Source organism: Zea mays, chromosome 4 (genome assembly GCF_902167145.1).
Source record: "Zea mays cultivar B73 chromosome 4, Zm-B73-REFERENCE-NAM-5.0, whole genome shotgun sequence".
Classification (NCBI taxonomy): domain Eukaryota; kingdom Viridiplantae; phylum Streptophyta; class Magnoliopsida; order Poales; family Poaceae; genus Zea; species Zea mays.
The window spans coordinates 116378461-116393211 of record NC_050099.1 but is presented as its reverse complement, the minus strand read 5'-3'; the positions used below and the strand labels follow the sequence as shown (position 1 = coordinate 116393211).

The following is a 14751-nucleotide window of genomic DNA, read 5'->3' as shown; positions in this document are numbered from 1 at the left end:
GATAATTTCTTGTCAAGATGAATATTCTCTAATGCCAGAGGATATCCCTTTGATCCGTTTACTATATAACATAACATAACATAAACATACCAATAACGGAGCGGTATTGCTTATAAAAAGGATTCAATCTATAATCGATCGAAGTAATGGGGCTTCTTTTGTGGTGATAAATTGCCTACTTAACTCAGTGGTTAGAGTATTGCTTTCATACGGCGGGAGTCATTGGTTCAAATCCAATAGTAGGTAGGTAGGTAGAAAAATTACTAGATAGCATTGGACTTACTTCGCTTCGCTATCTAATAACTTTTTCTACCATTTTTTCCTTTTTCTTTGTATCAACGAAATCTTTGGATTGTCTTCAATTGGATGGGGGAATCCAAATGACAGCCTAGACTCGTATCCTAGCTCGTTTGAGAGCTAGCTTCGCTTCAACCAATTCTTTCGTACCTTCAGCTTTACTCAAGTTAGCTTCGGCTATTTCAAGTGCCTGTTGAGCTTCTTCTGGATCAATGTCACTACCCAGTTCTGCATCATTTCCTAAAATGATGATCTCATTATTAACTATTCTTGTCTTGCAAAACCACTCCACAGAACCGCCGTTAACCATTGGTCGTTCAGGAGGCGTATTCTCAAAGGACCCATATCTATAGCTGTGTTAATGGGGGCGTGGTTTGGTAATACACCAATTTGGCCACTATTAGTAGATAAAATGATTTCTTTCACTTCACAATCCAAAATAATTAGTTTAGTTTAGGAGTCAGTACATAAAGATTTCATTTCTTCAATTTGCTCTCCTCTTCTAAGTTTATAGCTTTCGTGCTAGCTTCATCGATGTTCCCCACTAAATAAAAAGCCTGTTCGGGTAGGCCGTCTAATTCTCCGGAAAGGATTAGTTGAAATCCCCTAATTGTTTCTGCAAGACCAACATACTTTCCTGGAGAACCGGTAAAAACTTCTGCCACAAAGAACGGTTGTGATAAGAACCACTCGATTTTTCGTGCTCTTGCTACAGTTAAACGATCCTCCTCCGATAATTCATCCAATCCAAGAATTGCGATAATGTCCTGAAGTTCTTTGTAACGTTGTAAAGTTTCCTTAACTCTTAGCGCAGTTTCATAATGTTCGGTGCCAACAATCCGAGGCTGTAACATAGTTGAGGTTTAATCTAAAGGATCTACTGCGGGATAAATACCCTTGGAAGCTAATCCTCTAGAAAGTACGGTAGTAGCGTCCAATGTGCAAATGTTGTGGCAGGAGCAGGGTCGGTCAAATCGTCTGCAGGTACATAAACTGCTTGGATCGAAGTTATAGATCCCTTTTTGGTAGAAGTAATTCTTTCTTGCAAAGAACCCATTTCTGTACTAAGGGTAGGTTGATAACCCACTGCGGAGGGCATTCTGCCTAATAAGGCGGATACTTCCGATCCTGCTTGAACAAAACGAAAGATATTATCGATGAATAAAAGCATGTCTTGCTTATTAACATCTCGGAAATATTCTGCCTCTGCCATAGTTAGGGCAGTTAAACCAACTCTCATACGAGCTCCTGGCGGTTCATTCATTTGGCCATAGACTAGAGCTACCTTTGATTCCTCAATATTTTTTTCATTAATTACTCCAGATTCCTTCATTTCCATATAAAGATCATTTCCTTCACGAGTCCGTTCCCCTACTCCGCCAAATACGGATACGCCTCCATGAGCTTTAGCAATGTTATTGATTAATTCCATGATGAGTACTGTTTTACCTACTCCTGCCCCCCCCAAACAGTCCGATTTTTCCTCCACGTCGATAGGGAGCTAAAAGATCGACCACCTTAATACCTGTTTCAAAGATAGATAATTTCGTATCTAACTCGATAAAGGCAGGCGCAGATCTATGAATAGGAAATGTTGCACTAGTATCCACAGGACCCAAATTGTCAATAGGCTCCCCAAGAACGTTAAAAATTCGTCCGAGAGTAGCTCCACCGACTGGAACACTGAGAGGAGTTCCCGTGTCAATCACTTCCATTCCTCTCATCAACCCAACCCCTCTGTAGCACTCATAGCCACAGCTCTAACTCGATTATTTCCTAATAATTGTTGTACCTCACAAGTCACATTAATTTACTTATCGGCAGTGTCTCGACTCTTGACTATCAAAGCATTATAAATATAAGGCAACTTGCCCGGGGGAAAAGTGATATCCAGCACGGGTCCAATAATTTGATCAATACGCCCTACGCTTTTTTCTTCAATTGTGGAAATCCCGGGACGCGAAGTAGTAGGATTGGTTCTCATAATTATCACATAATTAAAAAAAGGAATTTGTCGAATTTTTTTTTCTTGTTGAATAATGCCAAATCAAAAAATATCCAAAAATCCAAAAGTTAAAAGGAAATGAATTAGTTAATTCAATAAAAAAGAAAAGGGGACTCGCACTTGATTTCGTTGCCCAAGCGAATCGAATCCCATTCAATCGTTTACTTATGGAATGAATCCATTGGAAAGTTCAATCCATTTTTTTCATATAAATTTCGCCTTTTGTGAAGGATCTGTGCTGTGCCTACTCTACTTTCCTATCTAGGACTTTGATATACAAAATATATACTACTGTGAAGCATAGATTGCTGTCAACAGAGAATTTTCTTAGTATTTAGGTATTTAGATTCAAAATATCAAAGGGGAAGAACTTTAAAAATTGTAAAATAAAGATTAGGGTTTGGGTTGTGTTATATCTATCAAAGAGTATACAATAATGATGGATTTGGTGAATCAAATCCACGGTTTAATAACGAACCGTGTTAACTTACCATAACAACAACTCAATTCCTATCGAATTCCTATAGTAAAATTTCTATTTTCCTTTCATTAAGGTACGAGGGCTTCTTATTCCACAAGAACGAAAGCACCTTTTCATTCTTTCATATACTAGGGGTTTTTACTTGGAAAATACAATGTTCCATACTAAAGGATTCGGGTCCATAACCATGAGTTCCAGTGCACTAGATCTTGTAGCACTTAGCAACGAGGCCCTATCCATTAGTATTCCACATAAGAAATCCATTATAGAAACTAATACAATTAGATTAGCTCTTCATAGACAAACTTATTACTGCAATGCAATCTCGACATGTGGAGTGGAAGAGAAGAGGATTTGAGCTTCCAATACCGGATTGATAGCTGTGAGTGGAAGGATGGATGTCCTAACACGAACGGAGTCAGGTTTACTCCACAAGTGTCGATACCTCTGCCCTCGAATGCGGAAGTTGATTGTGTTTGTATCATATCAAGCCCTGCTCTTGTTTCTATATCGATAAGTGCCAGCTCTGGCAACCCAGTTTGAAGCAAGCGCCACTTTAGCGCGTGTACAGTACTAGTCTCAGTGGATGATTCTTGATTCTCTAAGCTTTTCGCAGCGTAGCCTAGGAGGTAAGGTAAAAGAACCTAGGTGTTAGTTGTTCATTTCACTCTAGAAGTTTTTGCTCCAGCAATCTACTTCCCATCCTAAAGGTAAAATCCGATTCATTGATTTCGATTCAAGAATCTCTTATTTCTCCGGCAGAAGGTGCCAGAAACATGGATTTCTTGACTGTCTGCAGAATGCGAACCTGACCGATCTCGTTCCTCGGGGCACTTACTCTATTGGAGCAATCCATCCGGTGGGGCCAGACGCATCGTCGGCAGACTAGAGCGAGCCTTAGTGAATCCTGAGTGGATCCAAAAGCATGAAGCTTCCTTTCCTATGCTGAATATCTTACGCGGGGCTGCAGTGATCATGCCCCAATCCTCGTCTTATTCCGGCTGCCAGCTCTGGACCAAAGCCATGAATTGAGCATGTGGAAACCCACCCCGTAGTGAAGAAAGCTCCCGGTCACAGGAAATCCAATGTTTCTGAAAAAAGAAGAAACTGTTTTAGACCAAACTAGCGCTCAAAGCATGGGATAAGCAATCCTTCGGAAAAGCAGGAGACAGAGTGAGGATATGCACTCAGGCAGTCAAAGAAAATTGATTCAAGCAAGACTTGATCCCTCAATGCTGAGCTTCTTGATTTGATCCAACCCCTCACTCAAAGCTAGTACAACTCTTGCAAGAAAAAGAGAGCGAGAAAAGGTCTACTCGACGAGAGAGACCGACACATACTTTAGCCCCTTTGGGACGGTTCCCTGTATTGCCTAAAAACGATTCCGATTGGAAGTAAGAATTCCTCTTTCTCTAAGGCAAGTTCACCATTTCATTTCTATTTTTGAGCAGATCGGACCAACGATGCTTATGAAAGATACGATTTCTTCGAATTCCCTTTCCCGATCCGTACCAAACGAAGGATGCTTGCTCGTAAACTGGTGCGCAGCGAAAGATATTCACTCATATTCTATTTGAATCTAATTCTACGAGCCCCTTTTCTCCTCAAGAAAGCAGAAAGCAGGAAGAAAACACGGAATACACGGCGGAATACACGGGTTCTCAGACGTGCCGGAGTTCTTGGGTTGCTAGAAGAAGCTCTGACGGGCGCAGTTCATGATTGTGCTGGCACTTCCTTAGCGGCCTCATCTTGAGATATATTTGTCACATCCATAAAAAACCCTCTTGATTCCACGTTCGCGGATGAGCCTCTAGCCTACTCCACGGGGGTGCCAATCTAGCGGGCCTATCTTATCTATTCTTCAGCGGTTTCGATGGGAGATGCTTTCAATTAAGAAGGCGTCATATACCATATACGAATGGGAATGGGAATGGGATTGATTGGTAGCAGATGTTCAACATTCACACAAGCCTTAATCGACCTTAAAGAGCGTATTCCATATAGACTTCCGGCTTCTTTCTTCGTATCTCGCAATGCTACTTTATTTCAATGCAACACCTCAGTTACTGCTTGAACAGCTGTCTTCTTCGTCAATGATTATGGATTCTTTCGTTGATGCCCAGAATGGCTCATTCCGCAAGGATAAGTTTGCGTATAGAATTATTGAGGGCCATGGCTCTACAGGTGTGGCCTTAAGCTACGCTCCGAAAAGTTGGATCTTTATGTGAGAAAGAGTATTTATGGTCTATAAGTGTTTCTTACTCTTTAAACCAACTTCTTCTTAAACAAAGGGAAGAGTACACTCCATGAGATCCAATGAGGAACGTATAATTACTAGAATCGTGCCGGTCCAGGCCCGGGACCTCCTTCTTGTCTGGTTAGCTAGCCCAGTTCATCTAGAATTGTCATATAAAGTCAAGGCGCCGGGATTCCAAGTCTAGGTTTCTTTCCTTCTGTCTTTCTTTGGCACAAGAATGTGGGGCTAAGTCACAGATAGTGAAGTCAAGACTCAGCTTGGGTAAGAACGGATGATAGGTCGATAAGTTTACTAGTTTTGCAGCTTTACGAGCATAACTTTAGAAAAAGGAATCCAATTATCTTAGTAGCCACATGTTGAATAACTTTAGGGATGAAGCCTTACCAATCACCCTATTCCGCCGAACCAGCATTCCTAATACCTTCTTCCTGTGCTTATACTCTCTGAAATGGAGACTAGGATCTTTTTCTTTCTTCCGGCACCTTTCTTTAAGCTAGTCGACTCTCCCTCGATGGAAAGTGGATGACCGGAGGATAATTTCTGTTTTGATCGCCAGTCTGGCGAGTCACTCTTTGATTCCTTTATTCGGGGGAGTTCCACAGATCCATTCGACTTTCTTATATATTCCCACTCCACTTTGGCAGTAGATCAATTCCAACAAGGGTCTCTTGGCACAGCCACTCGTATTGAGGAAGCTTCTTACGTAGTTGATATTCCTCTCCTCGAGTATTTTCTCCTCTCCCATTCCATTATAGTAGTTCCCATTATAGTTGTGCAAGAGGAAGTAGTTTTGAATCAACCACCAACAGGACAAACCTCTTACTATGGGTATCAATGAGAAGCCCTGAGTTTTGAAGTTAGCCTTTCTCTAGCTAGATTAGATACCTGATTTATTGCACCCATTTCCATTGCCAACTAACGCTCATACGTTTCCATTGCTGGGCAGGCTACTCGTAGAAGAATATAAACACAGTCTATCAGTAGAGTTAGACTGGGCTGAGGTGGAGACCAATACAAAGTTTTTCGAGAGACAAGCAGAAGATCTATCATGTCAATTCCAAGTTTCGGCCTTATGGGACTAAGACTCTTTCAGATTGATGCTGAAATAAGAGAATTGACGCTCTCCTTTCGATACAACATTTTGAGATCTTTGAGCGAGAATAGCATCCGAACGAGAATTCCACTGGGCTTGAAGGCGCAGGCCTTAATGATGTGGTGGTGGCAGTTGATTATTTTCTTAAGTAAGTAAGATTCCCTAAATAAGGACTTTTAGTGGGCCCAGGTTTATTTCATGATTTTCTGCTAAAGTGCCAGTCAAAGGATAGATTGATAGCTTTATCACTCAGCTTATCAGGTGATTCCTGTTTATGTTGGGGTAGGCTTGATGGATGGCTATATTCCTCCAAGAGGGAGGGGAAGAGCCCGAGTCAAAGTTCTTTGTTGACCAATCAAAGAGAATGAAAGAAATATAGAAAGAATGGATTAGTGTCAACTCCATGAATCGGTACAAGTAGAAGTAGAGGGGGCATGCCAAAAAGAATTTGAGAAGCCTCGTTTTTGAGCTTTTACAACATCTTTTGATTCAGAAGCATCTCCCAAGAAATCACATAACATAAGTGATCCTGCGGAACCGGCTTTTCTACACTCACTGATCCATTCAAAGGATTTTATTTTCTCACGACTGATCCGCACTTCAGCTCCGATATTAATAAGCACTGCCTTCTAGCCAGTCTAGTCCCGGAGACATTATACTCTGGGTCTGGCATCGCCTCGCAAGATCATCTAGTCTAGATTTACTCGGGTGTGCCCGATTTCCATGATCCCTATTTCATAGCTTGGCTTGGGTTGAAGATGAAGTCTTTATATTCTAGTTAGAGTCACTACTTTAGCTTTAGAATGAGGAATGTATCGTATATAGAATGAGTAACGTAGAATTACTAGAATAGAAAGGCAAATAGAAAGACTAGTTACTCGCTCTAAAGTATTATACGTGAACTATTCTCACAGAGGAATGAAGGGAGCTGGAACCAGGCTGCCCAGGAAGGATTTCTGAGCTCTACTCTAGTATTGACTGGCTTTCAAGGAATGGAGCTGCCTATATAAATAGAAAAAGCTTTGCCCCAATAGCAAGCACCCTAGCGAGAATTTCATTTCTTTAAGTAAGTTGCTAGGTCTTATTTGATGAAAAGCAAGACAATCCACCATGGATCGGAGGGGGCTATATACGAAACTGAGGAGCTCTTACCTCTATTTATGATAATAGAATAGCTTTGGGTGGCTTCACTTATCTGATAGCCAATGAGTCACTATTCCAATCACCGCCCCTCGCTCGTGCCCATCCATTAACGGAACGGACTTACCGTTACTAAGATCGTAAAGAGGAGGGCTATCTTTCTTTGAGGTTGCGTATGATTCTTAATTTGAAATGAATGAATCTGTTCATAAGATTTGGATCGAAGAAGCTGCCTTACCTTCTTCTCAACCCCGTCTTCGAAAGAAAGCGAGCTGCTACTTTCTCTATCCATACTCTATCCATATCTAACACTAACATAACTTTATAGCATAGCTGGATTGGATCCTTGGTAGGAAAAACCAAACTAAGGAACAGGACTGGATCCTAATGGTCAATCACCCGAGCAGCACTTCTATTTCGGTTATCCCCCGCCCGCAGAAGCTGATTCGATTCAAAGATATGCGAACGAAAGGAACATCGAACACACGATATGTGATTCGAGATGAGATTGCCATCCCAATAGGAATAGTCATAGGGAGCTACCAGACCCCGGCCATACATATCCGAATGAGACGAACAAGAATTCCTCTGTTTTAGGTCACTCCCTTCTCAGGATACATACAACTAGAGCGTAGATACTTTACCCCCCTTCCAGTAAGGGATCCTGCCAGAGGAATTCGGGGAAGAGAGGGACAGCTATGCATCGAATTTGGATTCCTCTCCTCACATTATATGTGTGGGTGCCAAAGTCAATAAAAAAGAGACCTGGAGAAAGGTGGTCCTGCAAGAAATGTTTTGGGACTGGCCTCTTAAACTTGGACTTTGAGGGACTAAAAGATTATTTTATTTTATATCTATTTAATGTCCCGGCACTTTTATAGGTTTAGGTTCATTTCCTTAAGGTTCCATCCTCCATCCTCCATCCTTTAGTAGACTAAGTTTGAACAAGTCTCCATCTCCGCCTACATGTGAGAGTGGGAGTGGGAGGTCTAGGTTTAGCTCAGAGGAAAGGAGTGAAAGCGTTGTCCCGAGGGGACAAGAGAACATCGTTTCTGAGCGGCTTCTACCTTTTTTATTTTGAACGAACCGCTGCTAAGCATAAACAAACCAAGCAAGCAACAACCCCAGGAATCATAATCCTAGGGAACAAGCAAGCAAGAAAGAAAGTAAGTTCAGTCTCTTCTTTAGGAGTTCGCACCGCGTAGTGGGCTTGGCTTCTATCTATCTCGGGGAAGGAGCCAGCCCTATTCATGGCAAGGAGTGAACCCGCCAGCCCCATAGCAAAAGCAGGGGGACGCGAAAAGTTCTATTTCAGGGGGCAATGCCCACAACTAAGTAGATAAGACCTGGATGTAATGTAAATTGGAAAATTTTTTACCTATATCAGTCAAAGCGCTATTTGAGCCTAAGCCTACTATATGAATCTATCTGGTACACCTTTTGTAGCTCTTTCTATCTAATGGAATATGATGTGAACAAAAGCTGCCACATCCTCACTCAGTCAAGCATGTAGATTGGAAGACAGTCTAGAATCGATTTGGATTTATGGTTTACGCACAAATATCAGATAGGCCAAACATTTTTCAGGGCTTACCGGGAAGCCGGTCAGGCGTAGTACTTTTTCAAGTACATGTCATTCCAAGGTTCAGGAAGTTCATCCCCATGTTCATTGGCAAGGCGGTACGCGTTCCCGGGGTTGACCGCTATGACAATAAAAAAAGATCTTTCCTTAAGGAAGGGGCTTAAGTTGACCCTTAGGGTGTTGTGCGATGGAAATCTTTTTTATTTATATTAGTTTTTTTCATAAGCGCGACTGAGTTGACGTTTATAGACTTGTGCGTGCTTTGCCGCTCGTAACCTTTTTTTCTCCCACCGAATCGAGGAGGTAAAGTTTCGAGAGCAGAGCCTCTCGCTTCTGATTATCAGTCATATCGTCGTCGAGCAGAACGGCGCAGGGAAGGAATCGTCGAGTTCACTGGGAAGAATGGCGTCCATGCCAATGACTAAGGAGAAGGGTGTTTGACCAGTGGCTCTATACAGATTGACGTCCGATAAGCCCAGAGAGCCTCAAGAAGGCGATCTGGCCAGTCTCCTCCGACTCAAAAGTGTTTGTAGCTATGGTATGGGTCTAGTCTGAAGACCGATGAGTCAGGTCAAAAAAGGGGATATCCTCTTCTTTGGCTACACCAACTAATGTAGTAGATTGCGTTCCCGGAGGACACTTTCTCCATTTCGTCGATACTGGTAACAACAGATCTTGACCTTGTTCTTTTTCTTGTTATTTTACTTCTTGGAATGGAATTCTTCTCATGGTAGTCACACAAGCGAAGGAGAAGAGGATGCGTCCCGAGGGAACTCTTTTTCTTCTATTCTAAGTTTTGATTGCACGAGCAGCATAACAACATAACAGTTTTGTGTAAGGAAAGACTCCTTTCTTCTCAATAATTTAAGGACTTAATTAGCCTGTCGTATATAACAGATAATGAGTCTCAAAGAGAGTTTCCAATGGGTTACATCAAGTTAAGTTCCATTCCCAGTATGCGAAATCAGTAAACACGAATATATGTATATAAGAAACTTCTATTCCAATCCACTCCACAATCGGTCCAATAAGTCAACTGTCGTCAACTAGATCAATCAGGAATAAGCAATATGTCGTACCCTATCTGTCATATTTGCTTTTCGGTAAAGGGTACACACTTTTTTTACTTATTAAATTCTCTGTCTTGCTAAACACAAATCCTTCTTTTCTTGTATAGACGAAAAAAAGAACTAAGTAGGTTTCGACCCATTAAAGGAGTCAATGGCACGCACACAAAGCAGGAGGAAATTGGTACCCCGCGAGGCTGGCGAAGTCGGCACAAGAAGTAGGCGGAGTAGAGGCAGCAGTTGCGGGCTCAGGTGCGGCTATAAGAAAAAGAAATATTCCCGTCTGGGGTTGGCGGAGTTGGTAGAAAGCACGGTTGGCGATAAGCTGGTACTAGTTTCATTCTTTCTATTTCAAAATCCAATACCCGGAACTGGTAAATCAAACAATGTAGGCACACGTTGGCATAGTTCTGTAAATAAGAAAGAGATGTCTCATCCGGTTGAGCTGTCGCAATCAGTCTTTCTCTGCCTTTCTTAGTATTAGTAGCAGATCCAACATGACTGTATTAAACCTTAAGTAATCAGGGTTAAGCTAGCTCATTGCCTGAAAGTGGAGCTCGTATTATACACCTTGACCCCCACCTTTTTTGAATCCTTCCTCCATATATAATATATATATTTTATGTTAGATAAGATAAGTCCCATAACTGCCTCATTCAGATTGATTCCAGTCGCCGCTACGGTCACATCAATCCGTTATGGCTCGGACCCTCTTAGCTGCTGGATCCTTCGGGAAGCCATAGTAGGGATTACGTCAGTACATTCTTAAGCGAGCAGTGGATTATATCACCCCTATTTTTTACCTTCTTTCTTTTTTAGGCATGGGACCAAGGTTGATCGAAGTTGAACATTCCTATGGAACTCCCCTTCAGACGACTTCTCTGCGCTTGCCCAGCACCTTTCGTTTTATGGACCAGGACCAACTTCTTTCACTTCAGACCATGGTATGGTGGCTGGATAACGTTCTCTCAAGGACCTGCAAAACTCTCTAATGCTGATGATCAAACGTTCCTTCAGATGTGTATGAGAAGGAAAGCGTCTCACATGACTCTTAGATAGAAACCAGCATAGTCTATGAATTAAATTAGCATTCACAGTTTATTGAACTTGGTTGCACTCGTAAAGCGAGCGTGAAGAGAGCTGCGAAAGAAGCCCACGGAACGAAGCGGTTCTTTTTCCTGACTAGCAAGTGGACAGGCTCTGATGGCGTAGCTGATGTGTCATGCTAGGTATCTTTTTTTTCCTTTTTTTATTTGGATTGAAGACTTTCCTCTATACTGACAGAAGCAGAGAGGCTGGTAAAAAAGAAGGAAGCAGGCTGGGTACACATTGTAATAGAACCCACTGGAGATCATTCAATCGGACGTCTTCCACAAAGTAAAGCTAGAGTAAGTGGCGTACGATAAGATAGATGTTCACTTTCATCAACCAATGTACCTTAAATTCCTATACGTAAAGTCGAGAGCTAGAGAGAGTAAATGAGACGTTCAAAGGGTGAAGCTAAAGCTTCCCTGGCCACTAAGGAGTCATCAAAGTCTGAGTCCATACACTTACTAGCTAATACTGGATCGTCAAAGATCTGATTCTATTTAATAATACCTTCTGTCTCTCCCCTAAGGGACCCAATCAGAAGGAATTCCCTCACTTCGCTCATGATAGTCGAGTTCCCTTTTCCATTTTAGTTGAGTTTCGCCTCTCCTTGTCTCCATTCTGATTGATTCGCTTCTTCGCGCAAGCACTTGGTTCGCCCCTTACTATAACCATAACCATCCCACTCAATCTTTTACACCGATGTTTCGTACTCTCTCGACCAGGTCATCATAAGAAAATACTGCCAAATCTTTCCGAAATGAGAGGAGGGAAGGCACGCTACAACTAACTACTGAAAACGCAAGATTAGCGCTAAGAAGCAACCCTAGTTTAAGTACTAGCGTCCCACCCCAACGTTCTTGTACTTCAAAAGACTCCCCCCCCCGCTTGCTGCTCGCCTCAGCCAGACGTGGCTTATGTAGTGGTCGGCATTCCTACGTGCTCCGACTGATCCCCACTGGAGATGAGGGGTCTTTGAAACTGTCGTGACGCTTTGGTGACGAAGGTCACCGGGGTGACTATGGAAGGATTCCGTGGTAGTCTCTGACTCCCTCCAACTCAATCAATATCAAGAACATGTCGTTAGCATGGGGTTTGGTTAGGCTTGGTTGAGTTTGTAAGAAAAGATAGTAGGTTGAGGGGCTTCATTGATTAGTAAACCTACGGTGCTGGTAAGGTCGGGACCGTGGTCGTCCGTCTCCACTTTGCCGGCCAATAAGATCACTGAGATTGACCAGCCAGCTGGGTAGGTTTGGCTATTCCTTTCTATTGAAAAGGAGTCAGCTGTCTGCGCGAGTCACCTTCCTTAGGCTCCGAGTCACCTTCTTCTAAGCTCCGCTGGACGACACGGCATTCTCGTTCTATAGGCAGGCCGGCTGGCCGTACTTGTGATGGTTCCCCAGGATCCAATAAATCCACTTAGGTCTACGTTGCCGCGATATTGTTCTATGGAAGCGGGTGGGCTGCTTTTTATAATATAAGTTCGGCCCGGTTTTTCATTAAAAAAAGAAAGGGGGGGGAGGGATTGACCTTTCTAACGCATATTCCGTCGTACCGGCATGGCCCCACTGATTTGTTTTCGATCGGAGCATCAAGCAGCGCAACCCGGTTCTACTTGACTAAGCCCCGTGCTCGTCCAAGGAGGGAGTTTGCTTTACCCAACTCCCCTTTTTGATAAAAAGGCAAAAACCTCTTCATGAGTTTCGAATGAAGAGTGCCCCTCTTTTTTTCCCTAAATCTTGGATTTGGAAGTTGGTTTGGTAAAGACCCACCCCTTGTTTAAGTCAGAATGAGTCCCGAGACATTGGCTTCTGCCAACAGTGAACTATTAAGGATCGCATCCCACGCATATTCTAATCGTCTACTTCTGGTGTCTAATTTGCATGGTATTGGTGCCCACCATGTTCCTTGCTATTTTAGCTGAGCTGTATTGACTCTCCAGGGAAGGTTTAACGCTCACTTCTAGTACTAGAAGTTCCAGTAACAGCATTAGAGTTTCGAAGGGAATCGGGTTATCATCGACTTTCTCGCTTTCGACCTCTCATTTCCCCATGTCGGATAAGTCCCAATTCACTGGATCGAGTGATAAAATCCGAATTGTCAACCAACTGTGAGTGGAGTGCAGCTACACGAAGAACAGAAGGAAGGGTACACGAAGAACGGAGTCAAGCTCTTGTCGTCTGGTTTCAGGGCCAGGGTTGGCATAGATCTGGTAATGGAATGGTAACTGGCCTTCTTTTGCCACTTGGCGAGAGCAAGTTTTCTTATCTTCGTACTCGTTTCAAGGGTGCCATTGGGTTGCGTACTTTTGTCCCATGGCGAGCTGCACTGGTTCAAATCCATTTTCTGGTTGGTTTGCCGAGGCAAAATCCTAGTGATGACGAAAAACACGGGCATTTGTAAGTAGTTGAGTGCGCATGCCAGCTGTTCTGTTAAATTCTCCGCATGATCTTGTGATTGATTATCCGGATCTAGAACCAGCTACGGGTGGGGTCTCCGCATTCCAGATAGCTTGACTTCCAACTGGCGTGCAATACTTGACTCACCATCTCCGGCTGAGGTTTCTGTGTTTGATTTGATTTGAATAGTAGAAGCTTGTTTCATAGGATAGGATTCGATTTGCAGGCAGGCATGCTCCGGGAAAGTGTCGGTTATTCTCATGTTCCGGATCTCTTTCTTGGTCTTGGGTAAGGCGGCAGGCTCAGCAGGGGTATATGATTTCGAATAGAACCAGTGATCAGTTTCCGTTTCGATCCACAAAGGATGCCATGCCGGTTAGAATATAGCCAGTGATGAACCAGATCTGGATCTAGATGAGTTACCTTGCTTCAGGACTGGCAGGTTTCTTGAATCATAGCTTACCTATCCCATATTCCGCCGCTTGAAGGGTTTAGGTAGGGTTTCCTAAATGAAGCAGCAAAAGATGGCCTAGCTTTAGAAAAATCAAGTATGGAAGTCCGGCTCGGAGTCCGAAGAGAATAACAAGTGCTGCTCACTTAGCTGGAAAAAAAGTACTACCTGCATTCCTGCACTAAAGACTATTTGCGTATCATAATTCAGTGAATCTTGTTTTTTTCTCCGATCCAACCTGCAACCGGGAAGCTGATACACACTCGAGACTGTTCATTTCACGAGCTGGCACACTTACTTCACCACGACACGACGGATCCCAACAGAAATGATCTACTGCGTATGATCCTGGTTTCGTACCAATCCTAACTACTGATTCATATCATACAAGTCAACCTGTGCCACTAGATTCACCTCACTTTGCATCCCATCTGCGAGTTCTTCTTCTTCGGCTATTTCCTCCACTGCAGAGAATTCGACACAGATACGACCAATAGCAGTAGCAGCATTCTGTTTGTGTAGCTTGACTCGAACAAATACGCCTTTCCTCGAACTCGGCAATCCAGAGACAGAGAAGAGAATGAGATCGATCAAGAGCAGGCAGCTTTTCCCTCAACTTATAGCTAGAAAGAAAGCCAACCTGGAAACGGAAGAAGTCCAAATCCAGATTCCCATTTCACTAAGAAAATCTGCTTGAGGACAAAAAACACGGTAAAATGGAAATGCAGAAGTCGCTCCAACCCAGGCCCGTAGCTTAAGATCGGCTTCAAGTCCATTGGATGCTGGTGGATGGATAGATAGTTGGAGGTGAGCGAGTAGCGGCAGTAAAGAAAGTATCAGTGAGTGAGTAACTAGACTAGAGCATGTGTCCAGCGCCTAACGCGCTTATC

General features: G+C 43.0%; 1 pseudogene across 1 annotated transcript; it reads right to left on the bottom strand.

The window, feature by feature from the left end:
* Nucleotides 1–773: 773 nt before the first annotated feature.
* Nucleotides 774–2290, bottom strand: LOC118476936 (ATP synthase subunit beta, chloroplastic-like; annotated as a pseudogene). The gene has a single exon (XR_004857795.1). The product of XR_004857795.1 is annotated as an ATP synthase subunit beta, chloroplastic-like (transcript).
* Between the last annotated feature and the right edge of the window lie 12461 nt (nucleotides 2291–14751).